At 39.0% G+C, this 27,288-nt stretch overlaps 1 protein-coding gene across 3 annotated transcripts in view; it reads right to left on the minus strand.

The window, feature by feature from the left end:
• Window positions 1-27,288, minus strand: part of GMDS (GDP-mannose 4,6-dehydratase) — a 637,149-nt gene that overhangs the window by 519,615 nt on the left and 90,246 nt on the right. The gene's annotated exons all lie outside the window — the stretch shown is intronic.

Consider the following 27,288-nt stretch of genomic DNA (forward strand, 5'->3'; position numbering starts at 1 on the left):
AGGCTGAGGTGGGAGGATCATTTGAACCTGGGAGTTCGAGGCTGGAGTAAGCCATGATTGCAAAACTGCACTCCAGCCTGGGTAGCAGAGGGAGACCCTGTCTCCAGTGGGAAAGAGAAAAAGAACCACTGGGGAAGGGATCAGATGGGAGCTACGTGGGTTGGGGACATGGAAGGGTTAGTGTGAGGAGGAAAGACTCCATGGCAGAATAAAGAAGGCCAGGGGACATGGAGGAAGGCAAGTACCTTTGGACAGCTGGCCTTTCCAGGCAATGGCCATAGCTGGCTGTTAACCCTAAAGGTTCTGGAAAATCACTGAAGGCTTGAAAGGGTTTTAAGGTGGCAGGGAGCAGGGATGGGGATCAGATTTGTATTACTATGCACACACACATATGAACTCTTAAAAAAAGAAGATATTCTCTTTTTTGTAAAATCATAAGCATTTCCTTTTTATTAATCTTAAATCAGATAGCTAATTCCTGCCTTAAAATGAAGGTATCCGACAAAATACAGAGATTCTCAACTGGTTCTTAATAATTATTTTTAAAATTTCTGGTAGGGGTCTTCATTTGACCTACTATATTTCGTGAGCCACTTTTAGACAGAAAGCATGAGAAACATATAATTAAACTATTTAATAGGTCGAAAGTTCAAAAATCACCATTCTGGAGGTGCTATAAAAAGTCACCAGCCTCTTAAACTGGTTAGACATTTTGCAGTCAATCCCATAATTGCTCCTCTGCTTTCTGCCCAACGAGAGGGTCCCCATCCATCTCATTCAGACTAAAAGATAAAAATGAGAAGCTCTAACCACTGGAAATTCGTGTCCTCAAAAGTGGTTGGGGATGGTTGGGTTTTCTTCAGTTTCTTCAACTTGAATAGGCTTTAAATATCCCTTTGAGCTTCAAAAGCTCCTACCAAATATTCCAGGGAAAAAAAAACAAAAAACCTTTTTCTTATTACTTGACCAAAAGCTGGAATTGGAGATACCCTATGGGTCCTGAAAATGAAAGGACTGCCAAGCGAGTGTTTACTACATTAACGCAGAAGTCATGCATAAATTCAGGCAGAATGACAAGGCGAAGCATACAAGGAACACATTCTGTGGTTCATTAAAACCTGGAGCAGATTTTCTTCTTCTTCTTTTTCTTCTTCTTTTTTAAGATGGAATCTCGCTCTTTCACCCAGGCCGGAGTGCAGTGGTGTTAGCTCGGCTCACTGCAACCTCTGCCTCCGGGTTCAAGCGATTCTTGTGCCTCAGCCTCCTGAATAGCTGGGATTACAGGTGAGTGGCACCATCCCCAGCTAATGTTCATATTTTTAGTAGAGACGGGTTTTCACCATGTTGGCAGGCTGATCTGGAACTCCAGACCTCATGTGATCTGCCTGCCTTGGCCTCCCAAAGGCTGGGATTCAGGCGTGAGCCACCATGCCAGGCCTAAAATCTCCAGCAGATTTTCTTCTGACTTCTTGAGGTAAATATTCCAGTTTGTAGATTCACGTGGAGAAGAGAAAATGTTTGGTATATTCTTTTTTAATCCCATTCTTACAATTCTTATGGTTTTTACATATCTAAAATATATGTGAGATAATGACACTGACCATTATTTAAGTTAGATAATGACACTGACCAATTCAGACCATGACAAGCCAAGTTGGGCTACATAACCATTGAAAATGTTATTTAGGATAATCAATATCCCTATAAATCAATCAATGAGAAAACAGCTTAATAGAAAAATATTTGCAATAAGAATAACAATTTGGCAGTAGGTTGGAAAGCCACGTAAAGTACGAAGTTTGGGCTTTGTTTCGCTATTCTTGTTTTGAAGCAGGCAACACTACACTTTTAATCATTCTCTTGGAATAAAAAGTTCGAATGCTTTGTGTTCTACCATAGCTACATTAAATGTTTAAAAAAAAAAAAAAAAAAAAGCCAGAAGTAAACGTGCTGGAGATCCCTGAGGTGGGAAGAGCTGTGATTATTTAGAGAGCTGATGTGAAACAGACCTGACCAGGACTGAACCCTGTCAATAAGGTCTTGTTCTTCTCACCCAGGCTGCTTCTCAGACTTTCCAACCACACTGGAACATTCTGAACCAGTAGTGGCACCGGCTTCCTCCTCGCTTCCTTGCCAGGCCTCTCGAGTGATAGGGCCTGGGCCGCACAATGAGTGGGAAACGAGCCGAGCGAGGGCTCCTGGTCCCCAGCCCAGGGGCCCAGCTGGCTGCCCCCTCGTCCTTTCCCCAGGCCCTGGGGACTCGAGGAGAGACGCAGTATCTGAGCAGGCAGACGTCCGCCAAGCCAACAGGATGGTGGTTTCCGCCTCCTCTTGAAGCACAGGGCTGATAAAGAATGCTCCAATCAGACTAATGACTGAAATGTCATAGCAAATGAGAACCTACAACTACCATTAAGTTCTGACGTTTGACTCCTCTGAAACCAAGGAACAAATAGACTAAATCTGTAACTCATTCAGTATGAACACAATTAATCTGGTATAAAGTCCTGCCTAGGTTCAATCCTTGTTACAGAAAACTTTTTAATTGTAAAAATAATGTCCCAATGTGACCCTTTTAAGTTTAATTTCACAAATGGGCTATGAAGGGTATCTATTTTATATTAAATACCACACTATTTTGAGCAATCACCGTGGCTTTAACATTTTCAAGACACAGAAATATTTTCCTTTTTTTTTTTTCTTTTTTTTTTTTTGAGACAGAATTTCGCTCTTGTTGCCCAGGCTAGAGTACAATAGCACAATTTCGGCTCACTGTGACCTCCACCTCCCGGGTTCAAGTGATTCTCCTGTCTCAGCCTCCTGAGTAACTGAGATTACAAGCGCCCACCACCACACTCAGCTAATTTTTTGTATTTTTAGTAGAGACAGGTTTCACCATGTTGGCCAGGCTGTTCTCAAACCCCTGACCTCAGGTGATCCACCTGCCTCGGCCTCTCAAAGTGCTGGGATTACAGGTGTGAGCCACCGTCCTACTCTCACAAGAACAAAGCTAGGAAGGCAGGCAGATATTTGGCCTCTCGGGTAACTGAGGCACAGCGGGGGTTAGCCAACTTTTCTAATACCACACTAGTTACAGACCAAGTCAGGACTAGAATCCTAGCCATCCATCGTTTTGAAGTAGAAAATAATCTTCCTTCCACTCCTCTACCTGGTACCAAAACATGTCAAAACCCAACAAAATAATAAAAGACCATAAAAGATGCATTTTCAAACCAAATTGATTCAGTCATTTTCCATTACAGGGCGTTTTATGATGCAACAGTGCTTCCAGTTTTAATCAGGTGACCCAAGCGCAGAGAAGTCATGTAATTGTAGAACACTCCAGAGCTCAGAGGAGGGAGAATTTCCAGGTCTGGGTTCTGGGGGCACTTGCACTGCCCATGCAGTGGTTCATTGTTGTTTGGAGGTGGATTTAGATTGCTGGTGGTTGTAAGTCCGGCTTTGGGGCCAAAGGGCAGGGCACTAGGGTCCCAAGGGGCCAGGTTTCAGTGTTCCCGATGCCTCTCCTGTTCTTCCAAGGGGATGGACCCTCACTTTTCATGGAGTACTCAGAAACGTTCCAGACAGAGTTACGTAAAAATTAAAGAGCAATTCCAAAATTCACAGAATCATGTTTTGACTACAGTATGACAACTACCTAAAATTTCACAACTATGGAAAGCTGAGAGAAACACAGAAAGTTTCCCCCTTCTCTCAATGACCACAGGTGGCTGAAAAAAGACTGATCTCACATCCACACACACACACCCTACACACCCCATCCAAACACATTATGTATAAGGGCAAGCCATCCTCCTGCAACACAGAAAGACTAGTATTTTTCTCTTCTCTTCTAATACGGATGAATGAATAGCCCAGACAGACAAATGAAAAGGGAACTTTCTTATATGCAATGTGAGAACCTGGCCCCTCTGAACTGCATGCTAAACCATACTGTATGTTTCTACTTAAGCACCCTGTGGCAGCTTCTTTGAACAGGATAAGGTCATGGTACTGGGCTAAAGAAACCAAGCCACTAATAAAATGAATCTCTTTGTTTAGATCATCTCAAGCATCAGGAAATAGAATATCCCCTTCTGCAAGAAGAGAAAGCACTCGTTTGCACTGCCTTTTTATGTTCTTTAACTCTATGTTGTCTAATTACTCCTAAAACATCTTCCCAGCTAATTGGAATTACAATGTCAAGGTAATCTGTACCTCCAATAAGCAATACATGAACGCTTCAATGATTAACAAATGATGCTGTTTTGAATGAGACCGAAAGCTTCCAATGATTTAACCACTGCTGTGAAGAATACAGAGACAGAATATAATATAAAAGTATTTATACCTAGGTTATGTTTGTAACACAAATCATTGGACAAAATCTCTGTGAGACTCACAAAATTCAAAAGACTGTGGGGATTAATTAATCCAACCCTCTCATTTTACAGATCAGGAAATTGGGATTCAAAGCAGGTAAATATTTATTATACAGTCACAGTTATGAAGTAGCAGAACCTGCAACCAAAAAATAAAAATGAAAACCAGGTCCCTGGACTCCCAGACCTCAGAATTTTGCACTAAAAAATACTGAGTAAATATCTAAAATGAAGAGGCTGCACTAATGACCACAATTGAGAACCAGGTAAAACAGACAAATGGAATTACCAAAGTGAAGAACAAGAATAGAGCCAATAATTATCGATAGAGCAATAATTAACTGATTAGTAGAGAGGAAATGAGGATACCATCAATATTTAAAACATAGAAATAACTCCCATCTCCTATAGTCTTTAAAGGTGAAAAATATGTCCCCATAAAAGCTGCTGTCATCAAAGAAACAACTTTCACTTCCTTTGCTTTACCTCCTGGTACAGAGAAGCACCGCAATCCAGCAACATGATCAATCACCTCTGAATAATGAAGAATTGCTTATGTCCAGCAGCTAAGATACTCTTTACATAGCCACCCCTTCCCTCCTTTCAAGGGCAATAGCCTTGCAAACAGGTGCTCAGTGGTTGCACATACACCTCAAACACATCAAGAAAAGAGAGCCGCTCTGTGCCAGACACAATACCTTCTCTAGTATTGGGTGATGGGTAAGGCTAACACAGGTATCAACCTTTCAGAAAGAGGCCAGAGGCTTTCAAACATCCTATATACTGGTCTACCATGGCACAGAATTATCTCCCCCAAAACATACATAGTTTCAATAGATTGCAATATTATGTTATGTCCATGGTTAGTTTGATAAGAAAAAAAAAAGAAAAAGATTTACATATAAAAAATATCAAACAGGGAAGAAATATCCTAAAAGATTAATTTAAAAAAATGTTCCCCAATGTGATAGCTTTTTAAAAATGGTACAAACGTGTTTTTTCATTTTTGGACTAGTATTAACACGACAGAGTTTTTGGTGTTTGTGACCTTAATTTTTTTTTCAGGGAATTATATATACACTGTACCTATTTTTCTAGTAGGCTGTGTTTTACCATTTGGTTTGTTCTTAAAAGTATCAAGAACATGTATAAAATCGACTAATTTTTACCTCCAATAAAAGCCACTCCAAACCTGATATTTTGAAGCAGGCTAGCAAATCTTCAGTCTCTTTTATATTGCAAATGATTATTGCAAACCCTTAGTATAATATTAGAGCAAGGAAGAATGCAAACACAATGTGAACTCAGGAGTGCACATCCTTGTACAACTCAACATGTGTAATAATACTAACTTCAACATACTAAAATAATTCTCTATAATTTAGGCAAACTCTATAAGGAAAATGAGACTAAAGGGTTTAAAACAAGCAGGCACAAAGGAAGCAACTGTTGGTAAGGTATAGAAAGATTAATTTCTAATTAAATGATTAAGAGAAAAACAGTACACATACACACAGATACTTCAATAAATACAGTCCCAGAAATGCTGGAAAAGCCTCAAAAGGACAAGCAGTCCCCAACTTATGATGGTTCCACCCACAATTCTTCAACTCTATGATGGTATGAAAACGATACACATTCAGTACACTTCTCAACTTACAATGGAGTCTAAGATAAATCCATAATACGTTGAAGATACTGTAAATCAAAAAAGTACTTTCGATATTTTCGACGTACAAAGGATTTATAGGGACAGACCCCCACTGTAAGTTAAGGAACATCTGTAAATCCAAAGGCATCTATTAACAGCCTATGTGTGTGCTGGACGGTACAAAATATATAGATACAGCAAGGGTGAGTCCGCCTGCTCATCACTACATGAATACAGCATGCCCAAGGAATACAGTATCTCACTGGTTTTCCTTTTTTTTTTTTTCTTTCACGTAAGTTCCTTTTGTTTGAACCTCTATTTTCCACTCTCTCCCTCCCTCCCATTCTTGCCACTCATACTGAAGTTTTTATCCACCAGAGGAAAAAAAAAAAAAAAACTTCATGTGGACTACTATTAGTACAAATGATGATAGCAGTACTAAGAAGAATAGTGAGCACTTGTACAGCACTTGGTATACACCCGGCATGCACTAAGTGCTCTGCATTCAGTATCTTTTTAACTCTTCACAATAACCCCATGCCGCTGGTACTGTTTTCATCTCGATTTTACAAATGAGGATCTGAGGTGAATTGAGAGGTAACAGCTCAGGTCTAATAGTTAGTAGGTAGAACATGGATTTAAACTATGTCTACTTGTAATAAATTATTTATATGGCAATTTGCTTCACTAATAGGATCGAGCCCTCTATAATGGATACTATTAGAATGGATAATGATGGGCCTAGAGATATTTTCACATAAAATATATACAATGACTATCAAATACCCATTTGAACCATAGGTGTTATGGGATGGAGAAGGACAGGAAGGAAGTAAGAAATTTAGTCCCTGCCCTATTGCTCTGAGAAGTATCTGGGAAGCCAGGCATTTCCTGGCCTAGATAGGATTATGTTTCAATATTGGCTAGGACCACCAGATTTCACACACATCGACCCACATGTGGACAGGACGAGAATAATAGCCAGGTAACCTGTATAGCTAATCAAAACGTTCTTGCTATCAGAGAACACCAGTAGATGCATGAGTCATGGACAGAAGGTGGCAAGGCTTTGGATGAAAGAAAAGCTATGAAATACTACCACACTGACCTCTTCTCTACTGGATGGCACAGTGCCCTGGAAAAATAAATCACTACACATAAGCATGAAATCAGGACTGGGAAAATACACAGGAAATACAAGAAGAATATCCCTATCAAATCCTTTTAAACATCTGCCTAACTGGCCAGTTCAGTGCTGATGTGAATAACTCCTTTCAAGTTTAGAATATACTAGCTGAAAGTTTTTAGAACTCAGGGTTCCAAATACATTAATAAAGATTTGTATATGTGTGTAGGGAAGTTAATAATAAATTAACAGTAAACTTCACACTGAAATAATAACCTCTTTGCAGTAAATAGCTATACATATTAAAAAATTAAAACTGTACGAAATATAAAATTAGAGTTCCTCTCTCCTCCCTTTCTCACTATCTCTCAAAGTGACAGGCCATACAATTAAAGGCTGTTTCTTTGCAAAGTCCATGCTTTGCAGTTCTAATCACTCGAGTGATTTATAGAGGAAATGATGTTGTGCAGGTACTCTAAAACAGAGCTGCACTTTGTCCAGTGTGCAAGGCCATGCTTAATGAAAAACTTTAAATTTGGAAGGAAAAAAAACTGCAGTAAAAAGAGAAGAATTATGAAATTTTAGTATTTACTTGATTTATTAATGTTTCCTTGTGCATTTCTTTTTATAATTTGTGTCCTGGCTAAGGCAGGAAGGCAAAACAAATGTCCTTTTGTTTATGGCTTTAAAAAGGTCGTAAGAATAACAAAAGGATACATAAATACTGATGACTATATCTTTCCCTATTTCACTGTACATTAATTTAACAGTCTGCTACTGAAAAACTGCTGTTGGTTAAGCACAGAGTTAACTATTTTAAAATATTCTTGTTCTTTTTAACCCAATTTCTTTCAAGGATATAATTAATCCAGTTAAGACCATTCCTAAAATATGTGCATGTCATGATAGAAACGTCACTTGTCAACTCCCTGATGCATTTCAGATCTCTGCCACTACGGAGTTCCAGCCAGGCAGGAAACATTGTAAATCACTGAAGAAACATACAAGTTAAGAACTGTGATTTTGTTACTTAAAATTACTAAAAAATAGACAAAATTCAAGCATATATACAGGAGCGTAAATGCAGAAATCTGTAAGCATTTACCCAGAAAGGTGCAGATCATTAAACTAATAAAGCTAACTCATATTCAGCGCCCGAGGATATATCAAATTTTGTAAAAACACTGTAAGTCACTGGAGGCAAGGAGAGCTCCAAGTTAGCACAAAGAATGTTGATTTCACTGAGGTGTGGTGCCCGGGGATAGGTTCACCCAGCAAAACTCGATTTTGTGGGCTACTGAATCTCTGTATTTGTTAGGTTGCGCTATACTGTGTATTAGGGTTCTGACATCCAGAGAAGGCATCCAAAATTACTTGGGGTGGACATAGGGGAATCACATATTAAAAGTCCAAAAGTCTGTGCCTCCTTCATGCTTGCAGCTGTCTTCCAGTGTCACTGCCTTGTAGACTGTACAATCATGGTGTGATTCTAGATAGCTTAGCTCCACCACAGAAACAAAGGGGATAAAACGAACAGTTGGTGAGATACTGAGATTGCAGTTTGAGCCTCTACAGGACTAATGCTTTTAGGTTGTTTTCAATTTTGTTGCTTTGCTTTATTTTGCCAACAGCAACGGGGGCTTAACTCTTTTCCAACCATACACTTCTAAAAATCTCTATTCAGTGGTACTGATAGAAAACATTTTTTCAAGATTCCACTGAAAAAGACCAGAGCTTTGTAAGGGTAGTGGAGTTCTCTAGGTGGAAAAATAACCTCCTGGCCAAATAGGGATTGGGCACCACCACCCACACCTTGGTCTCAATAGCACCAAACTCTAAATTGCCAATCTGGCCAGGCCCTTAGGCTAAGGCAGAAGTGAGTCTTACCTTCAGTGTGGCAGCTGAAAAGCAGGTGTCTCTGATTCAGTCTAATCTGACCACATGCACCTTTTGGTCTAATCTTATAATACTTAAATGTCTAACAACTGCTTCTGTTTCCCAGCTATTCTCTCCTAATATTTATGATATATCTGGGCTATGTGACAGTATTTTGTAGATTTGAGTTATATAGTTAAGCTATCACCTTTCTATAGACCTAGTTTGCCTTATACATTCTTCAACCTTACACTATACAGTATTCAAAGTATTTATTATTGTTTCTATCAAAATAATATCTTACATTTCTGTAATTCCTTACAGTTGCTAAGTAATCTTAAGATGTTTTTTCCCATTTATATCTCACAACATCCTGGTGAAGTAGCTGATATTATCCTCATTTTTCCGGATCAGAAAATTGAAGAAAGCACAAATCCCTTGTTCAAGGTCATAGAGCTAGTTAGAGAACTTGGCAGAATATGAAACCAATTTGTCTAATTCTAATTACAGTGTTATGTCCACAATACCTCTCCCCCGACCAAAATAAAAAATGTTTCAACCAAAATAAGATGCGACAGCAGTTTTTTAAAGAAATTAATAAATTTATATAAAAACCCATATGCAGTTTAGCACAAAATAATGTTTTAAATTTAAGTATCTTCAATTATCCTTGCAACAATCCACTATTAAAAGCCACTGCTTAAACCAATCCCCCCTTTAAGTGTACTAAACAACGTGCTACTGTGTGTGTTTGGGATCATCAGTGAGTAAGTGTGTGCATGCTTGCCCGAGCTCATTTAAAGGGATATCTATACCTTTATCCTGAGGCTTAAAAACAGCGAGGTCTGAATTTTCAGTGTTAAAAGCAGATCATGGAGCAATCAATCAGCTAATAACCATCTATTAATATCTAATGTACTATGCAACATGACAGAGTAAATGAAAATAAGAATAAGATGCATTTCCTACATTTGAGTTTACATAATCTAGTGAGAGGGCAAGGAAACAACTCATCTACTACATCATCATCATCATCATCATATTAGCAACAACATTAATGCCAACATTCATTCACTATATACTTCTCACATTTTAGGCCAGCACTGACCAACAGAAATATAATGTGAGCTCATTATGTAATTTTTAATTTTCCAGCAGTCAAATTAAAAAAGGTAAAAAGAAAGAGATAAAGAGTAATTTTAATAATACATTTATTTAACACATATATCTAGAATGTTTTATGCACATGTTAATAAAAAATTATCCAGATATTTTACATACTTTTTCATATTAAACTCTCCAAAATCCAATGCAGTCAATGAGTTACATAACAATGAGGATACATTCTGAGAAATGTATCATCACATGAACATCACAGAGTGTACGCGCACAAACCTAGGTAGCAGAGTCAACTACACACCTAGGATATATGACATAGTCTTATGGTGCCTAGGTTGCAACCTGTACAGTATGTTACTGTACTGAATACTGTAGGCAACTGTCTGTCACACTATTGTAAGTATTTGTATGTCTAAACAGAAAAGGTACAGTGAAAATATGGTATCTTATGGGACTACCATTCATTGTATGTGGTCCCTTGCTGATTGATCTACATGTCATTATACAGCACATGACTGTATTTTACACTTATGGTATATCACAATTCAAATGTAAATTTTCATCAGAAATACTTGATCTGTATTTAGATTTCATTAAACTGATCACTGAAAAAGTAAATTTATGTACCCAACTTGCACCAAATATACTTAAAAGTTTTCTCATAACTAAATTGAGTATCCAAAAAATCACTTTCCTTTAGTTTTCACGAGTACATTGACAAAACTGGTTCACCTTTGTTTAAAAGAACTGATTTGGGCCAGGCGTGGTGACTCCTTCCTATAATTCCAGCACTTTGGGAAGCCAAACCAAAGCCAAAGTATGGCTTGAGGCCAAGAGCTCAAGGCCACCCTGGGCAACAGAGTGAGACCCCATTTCTACAAAACATTTTTAAAACAATATTTTTTTAATTAGTTGGGTGTGTCTCAGCTGCTCAGCAGGCTGACACAGGAAGACTGCTTGCAGTCCAGAAGGTCAAGGCTGCAGTGTGCCATGATCACCACTGCACTCAACCTGGGTGACAGAATGAGACCATGTACCAAAAAAACAAAAAATGTTTGTTATTTTAAAGTAAGCTGGGCATGGTGAGGCAGGCCTGTAGTCCTAGCTACTTGGAAAGCTGGGACAGGAGAACTGCCAAAGCCCAAGAGTTCAAGACTGCAGTGAACTATGACCAGGCTAGCTACTACATTCTAGCCTGGGTGACAGAGTGAGACATTGTTTCAAAAAAAAAAGAAAGAAAGAAAAACTGATTGACTTTGAAGTATAAGCAAATTAGTTTCAAATCCATATCTGTTCAAGTTAAGTAAGCTCACTAACTCGTGTCAAGTCAGTATTAACACTGGATTCAAAGGAGTATTTGCAAAATTTGGAAAACAACTCTGAATTTATCAGTATCAACAAAGAGCTCTTCAAATTCTTTCTAGTTTTTGTAGCCAATGTATACAACGGTATTTATAATTAAAATCTTCTGCACATTGATTAATCATTACTACTGACTTATATTATGAAAACCTTCAATTTCAACATAAATTCTAATATCTGCCTAGCTAGCTGACAAATCACCTTGTCCTTTCCTGAGAGCTTCAAATTAGTTCATTCAAAAGTGGTGTGATCTGAGTCAGAAAACATCAACTATACTGCTATATTCCCTTTTTTTCTTTTTTTGAGACAGAGTTTTGCTCTGGTTGCCCAGGCTGGAGTGCAATGGCGTGATCTCAGCTCACTGCAACCTCCGCCTCCCTGGTCCAAGTGATTCTCCTGCCTCAGCCTCCCGAATAGCTGGGATTATAGGCGTGCATCACCACACCTGGCTAATTTTGTATTTTTAGTAGAGATGGGGTTTCTCCATGTTGGTCAGGCTGGTCTCGAAGTCCTGACCTCAGGTGATCCACCTGCTTCAGCTTCCCAAAGTGCTGAGATTACAGGCGTGAGCCACTGCACCCCATCCATATTCCCTTTTTAAGTACTGAATACTAGGGCAAGTGCCCCTTTTTGTTTCAACAAAAGATCACCTTTGGTTGGAATAAATATTATGCGACAGAAATCTGTGTAAAACTTGTCCAGGACTCCACCAATGAGTGCTGCTAAAGATCGCAAGGTCACTGCCTTCATTGTCTTCCATTTCTTTCAGCAGGTCCATAAATCAGCAATGATCCATGGACTTGCACTTATAGACTGGACAATTTTAACTACTAGTATCTATGACACTTTTTGCCAAGTTAACCACTGTCTTATACTCTGTCCAGCTTCAGAATACAGTGGAATGAAGCAATAAAAGAAATACCAACCTCTTGTAAAATTCCAATAAATATAAAATTTGGCCTAACAGAGCTGGGTCAAATGTGTCTGTTGTGATAGAAATTAATTTTTTCATATCCATCTGAAATTCTTTGCAACATTCAAATGTTTGAATTGAATGTTCTTAAAACATTCAAAAATATCTCTGCCACAAATTGTTATTTTTGGCAAAAAAAAATACAACATTTCTTTATAAACCTTAAAGTCTGTATTAATTGGACAGTGAATCATCATACTGTATAATTTACATAAAGCTAAAGGAAGGTAATTGAAATGTTTCGAATTTCACATAGGTCATGTGGTCTATAGGCAACTGTTTGGCGAAAAACATCTTTAAGTTTTTGTGAAACACAAAACTTATTCTCATAATTTTCTAACAAAATTTTGGTACCTACAATAATTCCTTCTGCCATCTCTCCATCTTAAACTGGCTTTCTCTATAGTGCATGAATCCAAGACACTTTATAGGTGGCCAAAGTTACAGGCTAATACTCTGTTAAAATTTTTTAATTTACTGAACATTTGATATACTTTAGATTTTTTGTCCCTCCAAATCTCATGCTGAAATGTGATCCTCAATGTTGAAGGTGGGGTCTAGTGGGAGGTGTCTGAGACACGGGGATAGATCCCTCATGAATGAGTGTCAGTTAGTGCCATGCTAACATCTGCAGAACTCACAGTCAAATAAACCTCTTTTCTTTATAAGTTATGTGGTCTCAAGTATTCCTTTACAGTAATGCAAAACGGACTAGCAAAACACTAAATTCTGCTTTCAGGCAATTACTTGCATCAATTCTTTATTGACCTCTGAGAAAAAGCTTCTCATCAAATCTACCACAGATTTCTTGAAAATGTCTTAATATTGCCCATTTCATTTTCTTTAAATATTTTTATTTAATTGCAAATGAGATTCATCATGAAGTCCCTAGTCTCTTGTCGTTCCCACTGCTTTGATCATACTATTAATTTCTGTATCTCTACTCACTCGGCAGCAGTAGTATGCCTTCACTTCAAATTTAAAAATTGTCCATATTTCTTTACTAAAAAGTAATTTAATTACCTTTATTTTATATATCACTTAAACATTTCTGGGGGCTGAGGGATAAAAATCTACATGTTAGGTACCATGTACACTACTTGGGTGACAGGGGCACTGAAATCTCAGACTTTACCACCATACAATTCATCCATGTAACCAAAAACTTCTTGTACCCCAAAAGCAATTGAAATAAAAAATTAAACATTTCAATTTAATTACGAATTTGTTTCAACAAAATAATGTACTTGTATCACTATAAGCTGCACCATCTGCACAAAATATTTAATAAACAACCATAATGTTAGAATGCAGAAAAAATATATACTGAATAAATTATTTGACACCAACAAGACTGGTAGTGTGTTTATGTATGTTAACGTAGTCTTACCAAAACAAGAAAGTTATGTTTAACAGAAATATATTGTGCATTGCTTCCATCTTAAAAATCCAGTTCCTCGGGTGTGCTAGTCACACTGAACTGCTTGACAGCCACATGTGGCTTATAGCTATTGTTCCTGATCATATGAGAGGCTGTGTTCACGGCAGTCTGTATTTATTAATTGTGGTAATTCTCACAAGGAAGAGAAGTATTTACTCTAATTATCCCCACATTACAGACAATGGAATTTAGGCAGAAGTAATTAAGTGACTTACCCAAAGTCACAGAGCTATTAACTGGGGAACTGGGATTTCAACCCAGACAGTCTGACTCCAGAGACTCTTATCCACTATTCCACACCGCCAGAAGTTCAACAACAGCACAGCATTTCATGAGAGATGAGGCAAGAGATGCAGAGTGTGTTAAAAATATATATATATAAACCAAACTACTTTGCAATGAAAAGAGGGAAGCCAGAACTCACAGGAAGACATCGTGAAAGAGGAAGAAAGACTTGAGCTGCGTAGTCCAAGATAAATGCTGCAGATAAACAGCACAGGCAGTTGGGTGCAGGAGGAGTAGGTGTGCGAAGTGTGAAAAAAGGGTGTTTAGCCATGAACAAGTAAAGTGGGTCAGCTGTGGAGTTAACGCAGCAGGCTAAAAATTGGTCCCCAAAAGATACAGCCATGACCTCACCACTGAAATCTGTGACTGATACCTCATATTAGAAAATCATCTTTGCAGATGTGATGAAGTTAAGAATCTTGTGCCAGGGAGATTACCATGGATTATCTGGGTGAACACTAAGCACAATCACAGGAGTCCTTACAAGAAAGAGGCAGTGGGAGATTTCACACAGTCAGAAGAGGAGGCCATGAGACCACAGTAGCAGAGATTAGGGCCATGTGCCCCAAGTCAAAGGATCCCAGCAGCCACTAGAAGCTGAAAGAAGAAAGCAAGGAATTCTCCTCTTGAGGCCTCCAAAGGGAACATGGCCTTTCTGACATACACCTTGATTTTGGACATCCAGAACTGTGAGAAGTCAACTGTGTTGTTTTAGGCCACTCAGTCTGTTTCAAAAGCCACAGGAAACTAATACAGCTTAGAACCTCTCAAAACCTGCAACATGCAAAGGGACCTTGTGAATCAGCAAGAGGTCAATCTAGCAAGCAGTAGTTCCCAATTTATTTAATGAGAGAATACGCACTCCCCAGAAAGAGAGAGCTGGTGGTGAAAGCTAACATAAAACCTGTTAGCATCTGGCATACCTAATATTCCTCTAACAAAGTTTGGGAATTCCTAACCCAACTCACATTCTGGAAGGCAGTTAGTCAAGTAAGTCTGAACTTTATTCAAACAATGCAAAAACCACCGAAGGTTTTTAAGAAACGTTGCAAGAAGTCAACCATTTGGGGTGAGGAAATCCAGGACCCTGTGACCCTGAATTCAGGGTAGCTTCAAAGTGGCAGAATGCATTGCTTTGGAAGACAAAACATGTCAGCAGCTGAGCCAGCCCTCCCAGCTGACAGTAGTGCACTCTGCCCTGATGGAACCACCTCCTCTGGGAAGTGCTCCTGTCATGAGGGATGCTGACAAATTAAAGTGGCTTCCCAGTGTGACGAGTGAGAAATGACATAAAAGAACGAAAGAAGCGTTGTGCTAGAGAGCAATATTCAAAAGGGAAACAAAATAGCAGTACCTTCAAGTAAACGAAGTGCTAAAATACATTATTAATAACAAAAAATGAACTACAAAGGGTTCAGTAAAAGTCCAAGGTGAAACCATCAAGGGGAGTGGGATTAGGTCAACAGGAAGCTGTCCGTAGACATCTGCAGTAAGAAGCTCCTGGCCTGTCTGGATCTTCTTGTGGAGACTGGAAGACAAGTTGTCAGGCTGCCACAAGAGGAGAAAATCCACACTGCATAGGAAGCTGGACCTCAAAACCAACCAGCTTCCACAAGTCTAAGATTTCCTGCCCTAAACTGGACACAGACCTGTTTATCATATCCACATGTAGAGCTGGAACAGAAACTGAATTTCAAAAATATTGTGTTAAACTAGCGGTGAAATTCAAAATATTTAATAACCTGCATAGCACAGGCACTGACCCATCAGAATGTATCCCAGCTTATGTGCCTACAGGTAGGTGCCCACGTCCTGAAGTTCAGCCTTCATAAAACCGTGAACACTGACTGAGAGTTGAAAACAGATTCTGAACAGGCAGGGATGAAGAGGGGAGGGGAAATCACTGCCACTTAAAAACTGATTTGAACTGATAGTAGGTCCCCCATTTTGGGAAGCAACAGATGTCAAGGAAAGGTGACCAGGTAGGCTGGAAGCCACGTTCTAAACACAGGATCTCGGACCACAAAGGGCTGGCAGCCACATATTGTGGCACTGCCATCTCCAAGGCCACTGGCTCGGCACTGCTACAACCTCATGACACACCAGGAAGTCTGGGTTTGGTTTTGGCTGTGCATGCTCTCTCTCTCTCTCCTCTTTCTTCTCCCCCACAACCCTCCTCCTACCATCCAGACTCCCCCTTCTCTCTGACCCCGCTCCTTTAGCGTCAATTTGGGTTCCACTGGTTGCAGGCTTATCCATTTGGCAGCAACTGTCTGGTAGGTTAATGCCCAACAATAGGCACTTGTATTTTCTTATACGGGGGAGGTAAATTATGGCACTTGAACAAAGACCTTATTATTTAAGTTTTACTGCACGTTTACTACAAGCCAGTTTCAATTTTACGTTTTTGTCCCTAGGCCATAAGACAAAAAAGAGTAGGTTCCTGTTCATATTCGAAGGAGCTATTTAAATAATAACAACAACAACAATATCTGGCAAAAGCAGGATCTGTTAGAGGTTGAATTGTGTCCCCCTGAAAATGTATATGCTGAAGCCCTAACCTCCAGGACCTGGGAACAGGACCTTAGTTGGAGATAGGGTTGGTGCAGATGTAATTAGTTAAGACTAGGTCATACTAAAGTAGGTGGCCCCTAATCCAATATGAGTGGATCCTCATTTAAAAAAAAAAAAAAGAAAAGAAAAGAAAATCTGGACACAGGCAACACTCAGCAAGAACGTCACCGGATGATAAAGTGGAATGGTGTTTCCACAAGCCAAGGAACACCAAATATTGCCAGAAAGCCACCAGCGGCAAGGTAAGAGGCCTGGAACAGATCCTTCCCTCACAGCCCTCAGAAGGAACCAACCCTGACAACACCTTGATCATGGACTTCCGGCCTCCACAGCTGTGAGACAATAAGTTTCAGTTGCTTGAACCACCCAGTCTGTGGTACTTTGATATGGAGCTCTAGCAGACTAACACAAGACCCAAAAGAATCAGGAGAGTGGCAACTGAAAGGTCAGGCAAGGTGGCTGGACAAGTTTGGAGGAAAAAGTTTCCACTCTTTGCACCTCTAGTTAACTGTCAGGAAGCCCCCGACTCGCCTGCCTGTCACACTGGCTTTCTTTGGGCTCCATCATCCATCGATCCTGAGCTTGGCATAAGCTGCTGGTCCTTCCTCAACTCTCCCAGCTGCTCCTGTCCCTCACACTCTCATTCAGTGGAACTCATAATTCTAAATGCCGGTTCAACCATCACTTTCTCAGAAAATACGTCCTGATCCCTCCAGCCTGCATCAGACCCCACTATTTCCCACTGGTATGTAGGGTCCACAAGGGCAGGACCACGACTGCATTGCTCAACATGATGTGGCTGGTTGGCTGGAATACATATTTGCTCCATAAATTAAAATTCAATGTCCTTGGGTTACTAATCTCACACGTCCTATGGCTCCAGCCGACACGCCAATGCCCTGATGATGTCTAAAACTTTTATATCAAATCTGTCTCATCAGCTTGGCCTCTCCGTCTTCAAACATGAGATGTCCCCGGGCTCGGGTCTCCTACGTTGTCCATTGAGGGGCAGTAGTGACCCTTTCTCTGCAGAGCCACACGGGCTCTCCCCTCCCCTACAGAACTTCTCAGATGTAACCACTGCCATCCACTCCCACTCCCATCATCTGGGCAGTGTCCATGGTCTTCCTGCCCCAGCATTCAGGTGGCAGCACCCACACACCAGGATAAACTGGCTGTGCTACTCTTTACTTAAAAATCAACTTGATTTCCACTGCTTATTCTAAAGTAATTTTTTTTAAAGCAGAAATCAAATCTATGCAAGGGATTACCACAGAACTGTCTGGTTTCAGGGTGGGGAAGCTGTGAATGGCTGTGGGAGAGGCAAGCCTCCTCCCAAGCAGTGGCCTCCCACTCCTCTTTGTGTCACACTCCCACCCCACCTCTTAGCAAATCTTGAGGCATTCCAGGTAACCCAGGGCTCCTCACAACAGTGTAGAAATCACAGGCCCCTCTGGTTAAACCTAGCCTTTTTAGTAAAGGAATCAAGGTTCTTCATTTAACTATCACCTCTATTGTCAAAAGCATAACCAAATAAAAACAAACATCTTCATGTGAACATTCCATATCTTGGCTCCAATTCTTCCTTCCCATATTCATTCATTCATTCATCAGAAATCTGTTGCTGTTTTAGGAGGTGGTCCAAGGTTACAGAGATGCCTTGCCTTCAACAAACAGCAATGCAGTAAGTAAGACAGTTGTGCCCATTAACATATGTAAAAATAGTAATAATAAAAATAACAGGCAATATTTACCATAGGCAGCACTGGTAGAAGTATTCTATGTGCATTAGCCTTCTGAACAACCCTTTAGGGAGGGTCCCATAATTATCCCAATTTTAAGGATGAGGAAATAGAGTCTTGAGGAGGTGAGGTCAGGTCACCAGCTAGAAAGAGGCAAAGTGAAGATTACAAACCATATGTTCTATGCTATTTTAGGTGATCCCAGTTTTAGGTGATCCCAGTCAGGTGTGGCCACAAGAGGCAACACAGTAGAGGCTCAGGAACCAGTTGATTGTCCTCAGTGATCCTAGAGACAGGAGGCCCGCCATGCAGGCCACACTGGAAAGCCTCAGGGTGGTGAGAGGCAGAGTGGGCAGGAGGAGGAGAGAACCAGGCCACAGTCCTTAATAGACTTCCAGGAAAAACAAGGCGGGGCAGGGTGAACAGGTTAGGAGTGGTTAAGTTGAATAATTTCAGCAGGCTTTGGGCTACAGAGGTGGTCTCTAGTTGCCTGGCACCTAGCCTTGAATGATGTGAGCAAGGGAATACTGCTTCCTGAAGTGTAAGCGCCAGATAGAGGAGGTCTGGGTATGGACTGGTTGGTTTGTATCTCAAAGGCATGCTCCTGGCTAGGCCCTGGCTCCCTCTCAGAATTGGCTAGACCGGCAAGGGTAGCCTCTTCCCAACCACAATGGTTTCTAAGATGTCAAAATATCATAACATATAGAAAATAAAAACCACAAATAATACACCAGACTACCTGACTTCAAGCCTTCAGCAACTGTGCCTGCTGCATCCCCAGCAGAGTGACTGCACAAAGTAAGGCCAAGTAGGAGACACAATGAAGGCCTCTGGAAGGTGAGAAAAAGATCCACAAAGGCAGCACTTAAAGCACATCAATAATAAAGGAGACACAGAAGCTTTCAAGAGGATAAGGATGAAAGAAAGACTTTCCAGGCAAAGGGACTGACCAATGAAAAACCAACCTGGCCAGTCCAGTTAGCTGCTGTGCCGATGCCGCTGGGGCCAGGGTCCTGGGACAGCACTAAAGATGAGGACAGAGATGCGGGCCTGGGCAAGAATCCCCAATTTTCAATTAGGTGTATAATGGCAGGTAGTATGAACAGATCTCAAGGGTTTATTAAGTACTAAGCATAATGTAAGCTCACATATAACAGAAACATTTAGTACCCAAAATACCAAAGGTATTTAAGAAGTCTTAAATACCAAATCTTAGGCTGGGTGCGGTGGCTCATGCCTGTAATCCCAGCACTTTGGGAGGCTGAGGCAGGTGGATCACCTGAGGTCAGGAATTCGAGACCAGCCTGGCCAACAGGGTGAAACCCCATCTCTACTAAAAAAAAATATAACAATTAGCTGGGCGTGGTGGTGGATGCCTGTAATCCCAGCTACTCGGGAGGCTGAGGCAGGAGAATTTCTTGAACCCAGGAGATGGAGGTTACAGTGAGCCGGCATGGTGCCACTATACTCCAGCCTGGGCGACAGAGTGAGACTGTGTCTCAAAAAAAAAAAAAAACTAAAGAGACAACCCAGTGGAAACACAGATGGCCCGCTGCATCCACGGATTAAACCAATGTCAGATGGAAAATATTCAGAAAAGAAACAATAAAAAAACAGCAATGCCACCTTTAAAAATACAGTATAACAACTACTTATACCATGTTTACACTGTATTAGATGTTATAAGTAATCTAGAGATGATTTGAAGTATACAGAGGACTGCAGTTCCAGCTACTTAGAAGGCTGAGACAAGAGGATGCCTGGCTACAGAGCGACATCTATCTCGAAAATAAAGTATACAGGAGGATGTGCATAAGTTACAGGCAAATACCATGCCATTTTAAATACAGGACTAAGCACCCATAAGGGTTCCTGGAACCAATTACTCATGCATACTGAGAGACAACTATGCTGGCAAATGCATGGGTAGGTATGTCAGAGAAGACAAAACATAAGTCACCAGTAGTCACATGAAAGATCCTGAGTTTTCATTAGCAAACATGGAAATGCAAGTTAAAACCACAATGAAATAACGTTTCATACCTAGTAGATTAGCCAAAGTGTGATAAACTACCAAAATCAATTATTAATGAAGATATGTTAGGAAGACATGTTCTTGGGCACTGTTGGTAGGACTGTAAATTGGTAAAACCACTTTACGAGATCAACAGTCATCTATTTTCCAATGTTGAAGTTGCTCATACCATAAGATGTAGGATATACCTTGAAGACATATGAAGGTGATTAAGTTCCTAAATAAGGGTAGTGATATAAACACATAAAGGATGGGCAAAGTCAACAGTTACAGGGCAAGAGGAAGGAATAGAGTCGAGTTAACTGAAGAATGGTAAAAATGGGTGGGCTGGTTTGGTGGGAAAATATGATACTTCATTTTGGGCATTTTGAGTCTCAGGCATTAACAAAATACTCACAGATAGGAATTGTATCATATTACACGATCTCTAACGACCCTTGTCTAATGACCCGATCTCTAAAGTAGCCCTTGTGATCCTACGACACCATCAGAAAGGGCCAAATTCCATGGCTCATTCAAGTATTCTGCTATAATTAACTTCTTTGGCACTCTACATTCTTGCACACTCAAACAAGATTTTTAACAACAGCCCCCTCTCAAAATGTCTTTACAGTAGGGATGTTCGATTTTTTTCTTGGTTCTTCAGCTAGACAATCAGTTCCTGAAGGGGTATGAAAGTGTTGATCTTCTTTTCTCAGAGTGCCTTCTACTACAATGTTAGTCACACAAAAAGTAATGTTTTCACCCTAAATGGAACAGAGCAAGAGTTAACTGTCAAATACAATCTAACAACAAAGTCTTCCTAAAGATAAATTTTCAGCCAGCCTTTTGGAGATGGAAAGGAACTTACTTAGCAGAGAAGAGGAAAGCGATATTATTCTTGGTAGAAAGAATGGTGTATCCCAAGGGTATGAAGACTGGAAAGAGGATGTTGCTGATAGATCTGGTACACCATTAACTGGCACTGCAGGACCAAAGGCAAAGGAAAATAGGAGTCCCATTTGACTTATACTTACCCAGTTGATTCTTAAACTAAAGATGTCTATTTTCTTACACTATTGTAGAGTCAAAGGCAGTATACTGGGATGAAGAGAAAAACAGGACTATTCAGAAAGCTGTTTGGTTTCCATGAAACCTTAAAAAAGTTACCGGTTGGCCAAAATGCAAGAGCGATGGTCTGAAACAAATCATGAAGATAATCAAAATGGTAACCATTTAAACCTCTGACACAGCAGACTCTGCCAAGAGAGAAAACCAATACTAGCTTGCCCCCACTCACATACACGTTTAGCGTCCCTAATTTCAGCAGTACGTGACATTGGTTTCTAGCCCAGAAGAGATGCATAAGACTCTGAACCTAAAGTTTCCAGTGACTTGGTCCAAAAGGATATTTTGATAAAATTCCAAATGGAGAAGGAAAGACCTAAACATCAGACTCCTATAATTTTGAAACCTTAGCATTAATTATCTGTAGTCTGGCGTTAAGACATTGGAAACCTCTGCATCATTCCCAGATCATCACTGTAGAGTCCCCTACATTTATCAATTTATCCCTCCCCTCTCCACATACATGCCACCACCATCCATCAAGTGAGAAGCGCAACAAGCTTGTACTTCTCACAAGGATTCATTTCTTAATGAGATGCTTACAAAGCAGATCATGCTACAAAACACAGATCTCTTTCTTTAAGGGCCTCAAAAAAATGTAAAGATGTATCCAAGCCTAGTACATGCTTTAAATTTAGAGCAATTCCCCTGAGCATACTAGATAATTCCACAACTTAGAAACTAAAAGTAGTTACATTTTATGCATAATGACATAGATGTGTTGCTGACAAGTTGTCTTAACAAAATATTTATATATTGACTCACATTTGAAATATGTTAGGAGTAGAATCTTGGGTAAAAGCCTCTAAAAAGGTTGTTGTATATTAGACATTCTCAAAGCAGGGCACCCATACCATAGAATTAAACTCCCTGTTTCAGTCCTGTGTTTTGAAACACATTTTTACTATTCCTGGAAACACTTTCACATTTTTGTCAGATGTTGAGTGAGCAACAGGGTAAATAACTTTTCAAAAGCATTTTTAGAGTAGTAAAACCTTAAGTTCCTTGCTAGAAGTGCTGATCCAAAATAAATTAAATGCTGGTGTGACTAAGCCGAGTGTGGTAAATTCTGATTTGCAGTGTGAACACCTCCAGTTAATAGATCTATTCAGTGATTCAACATGCACCTCCAAGTCTTAAGTTGGGCAGCAAAGTATAAATATAAGACTTGAAAGCATTCTCTGGTCTCTTGAGTTTGTGTTCACATCTATGTAGTTTGTTTGTTGTTTTTTTTGTTTGTTTGTTTGTCTGAGATGGAGTTTACCTCTTGTCGCCCAGGCTGGAGTGCAATGGTGCGATCTCTGCTCTCTGCTCACTGAAACCGCCATGTCCTGGGTTCAAGCAATTCTCCTGCCTCAGTCTCTTGAGTAGCTGGGATTACAGGCATGCACCACCACGCCTGGCTAATTTTGTATTTTCAGTAGAGAAGGGATTTCACCATGTTGGCCAGGCTGGTCTCCAACTCCTGACCTCAGGTGATCCTCCTGTCTTGGCCTCCCAAAATGCTGGGATTACAGGCATGAACCACCATGTCTGGCCTGAAGTTAATCTTGATGGAAGGTTCTCAAAGACCTTTTATTACATCCTGTGTGTTGTATCAGCTTTGTCAAAGAGGTGAAGTTTAGGAAGCTGTGTTTCATAAAAACCCCAAATCTGAGTAAGTCTATGGGAACGTCAGTCACGGACATGCAGCAATACAGTAGAAAAGGTGAGAAACTGCTCATCTGGACTGCCCTGTAACACAAGCACCCCACCCTAGAGATGCAACATGCAGGTACTGCTGATACACCAGGCTTCCTCAGCATGGTTACGAATCATCAGTTCAGACATGGAGAGTGCCTGAGGGATCACCTAATCTAACTGTTTCACCAATGAGGAAAGCAAAACCTTGATGACATAAAATACAGAAAAGAATAAAAATAGACACACATAACATTTCTTTAGGTTGCTAAAAGTTATCCCAGACAATTTAAGATGATTAAGGGCTTTATCTTGGAATGCTTGACTCACAGAAAAAAAGGTAGGCAACTATATTCTTATTAATTGGAAAGATCATTGAAGAGCCAGTGGTTTGATTTGAAGAATCAGTTTAGTTGATTTCATTAAAATGAATGTAAGGAGAACAAGGTGTATTGACTTTTTATTTTTTCAGCCACACTGCCAGCAAATACTGTATCACTTACACGTGTGTTTCCTTCTGTTTGGAAATCCTAGGTGGACAATTTAACTGCCACAAAACTCCGATGAACAGGCACACAAAATAAACATGCACATAAGGATTATGGGAGGCGTCTACCACAGAACGGCTTTTTCAGCCACCTGAACCTAGGTTCATTAAAAGAAACTAGGCAGCATGGAGCAGAGCAGCTGTCCCAACACAGGCAGTAATGGAGCTGACAATATTCCCACGCCAGTTCTGAATCCAGTCTATTTTATGCTCTTGCGTGGATTCAAGGAAACAGAACTACTATTTAAAAGTGCATTTACAAAGAAGGCTTTAAAAAGCGTTAGAATAAATTACTTTGAAGTGTATTTCTACAACACGCCTCCAGCTTTCCCTTCTTTTCCTATTTGCTCGTCCCCAGAACCCAACTGTGACTATATTTAACTGACTTTACAAGCTGTGGGGAGACTGAGTACACACAGCAGAGTCCAGCCAGGATTGTGCGCATTAACTAAGTCCCAAGGTTTTTAGGTTTGGGAGTTTTCTCTTTTTTTTTTTTTTTTTTTTCCATCTTCTTCACATGTCTTAAAATTACATTATATCCTGGAAATAACAGAAAATATTTAAAAGACCCTCTATTTTGGTCTGCTGTATAGGTTAAGTCCCGATATTTTTAATTATATTAACAATATGCTCAAGGCAAATACTGCCACGACCCAGTCTTCTTAAAGTTTGTAAGTACTTTATTATTTCCTTGAAAAAACACTCATTCCACCTAGTACGTATTATGAGAGAAGATCAAGCACTTGTAAAATAATTTTCATTTAGGAACAGGTATATACAGATTAACAGTATTTGGAAGTGACTAGAATGACAAATCACCAACTTCTGATCAAGGTGAAATAAATTAATGATTTCACTAAGGCCAGGTGCAGTGGTTCATGACTCTAATCCTAGCACTTTGGGAGGCTGAGGTGGGATCATTTGAGCCCAGGAGTTCAAGACCAGCCTGGGCAACATAGGGAGACTCCTTTCTATTTTTAAAAAATAAAAATTTTACAACATAAAAATAAAATTTCACTAAGTGGAAGGCCTCTAGCTGTAAAGTCTACCTCTCCCACTAACACAAAACTATCTCCATTGAATTCTAGGGCTATGGATTCCAGTATCAGATTAGCTTTACCATTTATAACAATGTCCTGTGGGAAAATCACTAACTTCTTTTGGCTTCAGTTTTCTCACCTATAAAATTAGGGCTTCACACCCTAAAACAATCTCTAAAATTATTTCCACCTATAAGAAGCAATTATTTCAGATTAAGAAGTCACAACAATCTTAAACTAAAGAATATTTAAAAGATGGGGTGTTTCTGCAAACTTTAGATTTTGGCCATAAACTGAGTGCTAATTACTCAGTCAATTTAGAAGTGCTTAAGCTGACTAACATTTCTGTTATCAACACTTCTATCTTTAATTATATGATACCTAATACAAGCTATCTCTAGTCCACAAAAATTTATACAGACCACAGTTAAAGTTCACAGCTTCTACCTAATTTGAATATTTGGAAATTATGAATGAGAATATGATTAGACTGCTTTTACACCGGCAAATTTCCCTTAGAAATGCCTGAACTATCAGTGATATCCCTAGATTTAATGAGACAAAGTACTTTCATGTATTTGTCTACAATGTAAAATTAGCTTAAATATATTTAATTTTATGGGTACAAATAGAAAGAATAAGACCTAGTATTTGCTAGCACAATAGGGTGACAATCATCAAAAATAATATAATGTTATACATTTTAAAATTAAAGAGTATAATGGGGTTGTTTGTAACACAAAGGATAAATGTTTGAGGTGATGGATATCCCATTTACCCTGATGTGATTATTACACATTGCATACCTGTATCAAAATATCTCATGTAACCCACAAATCTATACACTTAATATGTACCCACAAAAATTAAAAATGAAAAAATGAAAAATTTTTTGATTTAATTTTATTTTCACTGAAGATCCCCAAAAGCAAATATAACTTGTAAAAATAATTATCTTATGTAAATATGAATTGAAGTGAATTTTGAATAAGTAAAATTTACAATAAATGAGCAATATAGCCATTTGCTACCTATGTAATCTGGTGGAAGTAAGCTGTATGTCTTTGAGACTGTAATGCCAGGAAGGTAAATTCTTATAATCAGTTTATGAGATAATGCATAAAAGCTCACAGTGTAACCTATTACCCATAATAATCTTCAGTATTATCATCAGTACTGCTATTTACTAAGCCTTGCTATTAACATAATATGCAAAACACCTGCTCTTGATCTCTGAAAATGTATGCATCTTAATATTAATCCAAAACTGGGTTTTCCATATTTCAATCAATTTCTCATACTCTTTAAGAGTTTAAGACATCTATGTACCACACACTTTTCTTTAAATCCATTCATCTTAATCTTGTTCTAACCAAATGTCAACCATTAACACACAGGTTAAAAATGGGTATATGATTTTTTCTTATGACAAATTAAAATTAGATATAACTATTAATTTAAAATGTACCCCTTAAAATATTTCATGTTACCTTACCAATAGTTTTAAGAAACACTGGCCTAAACTGGCATTTGCTTAACTGTACTAGGTTTTCAAATTAAAGATGACATGTTCTGTTAGAAAGTCCACCATAGTTGAAGGCCACACACAAGTTGGCAGGTCAATGTCATAAACACAGATAATTCTCTAATCTGAAAATATCAATACAGTAAACAAATACCTAAGTCTACACTTTTTGGTTCCTTATACTTTGACTTTAATTAAGAATGATGTTTAAAGTCCTTTATTAAATACAAAACTAAATTCAAGAGTACCTTTCTGAAAGGCTCTTTAAAATCAAATTGAATTCACTCAAGGCACTTTATTGGCCAATTTGATAGTATTTAAAAGACACAGAATTTGTTACTGCTACTAGCCAATGCAATTAAATAAAAGAACTAAAGAGACTAAAATTATCATTTGATTGATGATATAACTGTATACCTAAAACACGAGAATGTATTAACTGGTTACAAAATTATTATTCAAAATCAGGAGTTTCCAAATTTAAAAATGATAACATTCGAGGAAATTATGCTGGGAGGAAATATCCTATTAATACTAGCAACAAATCTGAACACCTAAAATGGAGTTAACAAGATATTAATAGGAATAATATAAAGAAAACTTTAAGCTCTTCTAAGATGTATAAACAAAATATTTTTAAATATTGAAAGAAAACTCTTGCTCCTGGATTAGAAGATTCAACATCATGAAGACATCCACTGTACTCTAATTAACCTTAAGTTTAATTAAACAACAGGTTACAGAGATTTGGACAGGTGAAAAATTATAGGCTGGAGTCATATAAATATGCAAGGATAACCTAGAAATCTTAAAAAATATTAAAA

The sequence above is a fragment of the Papio anubis genome, chromosome 6, assembly GCF_008728515.1.
Source record: "Papio anubis isolate 15944 chromosome 6, Panubis1.0, whole genome shotgun sequence".
Classification (NCBI taxonomy): Eukaryota; Metazoa; Chordata; class Mammalia; order Primates; family Cercopithecidae; genus Papio; species Papio anubis.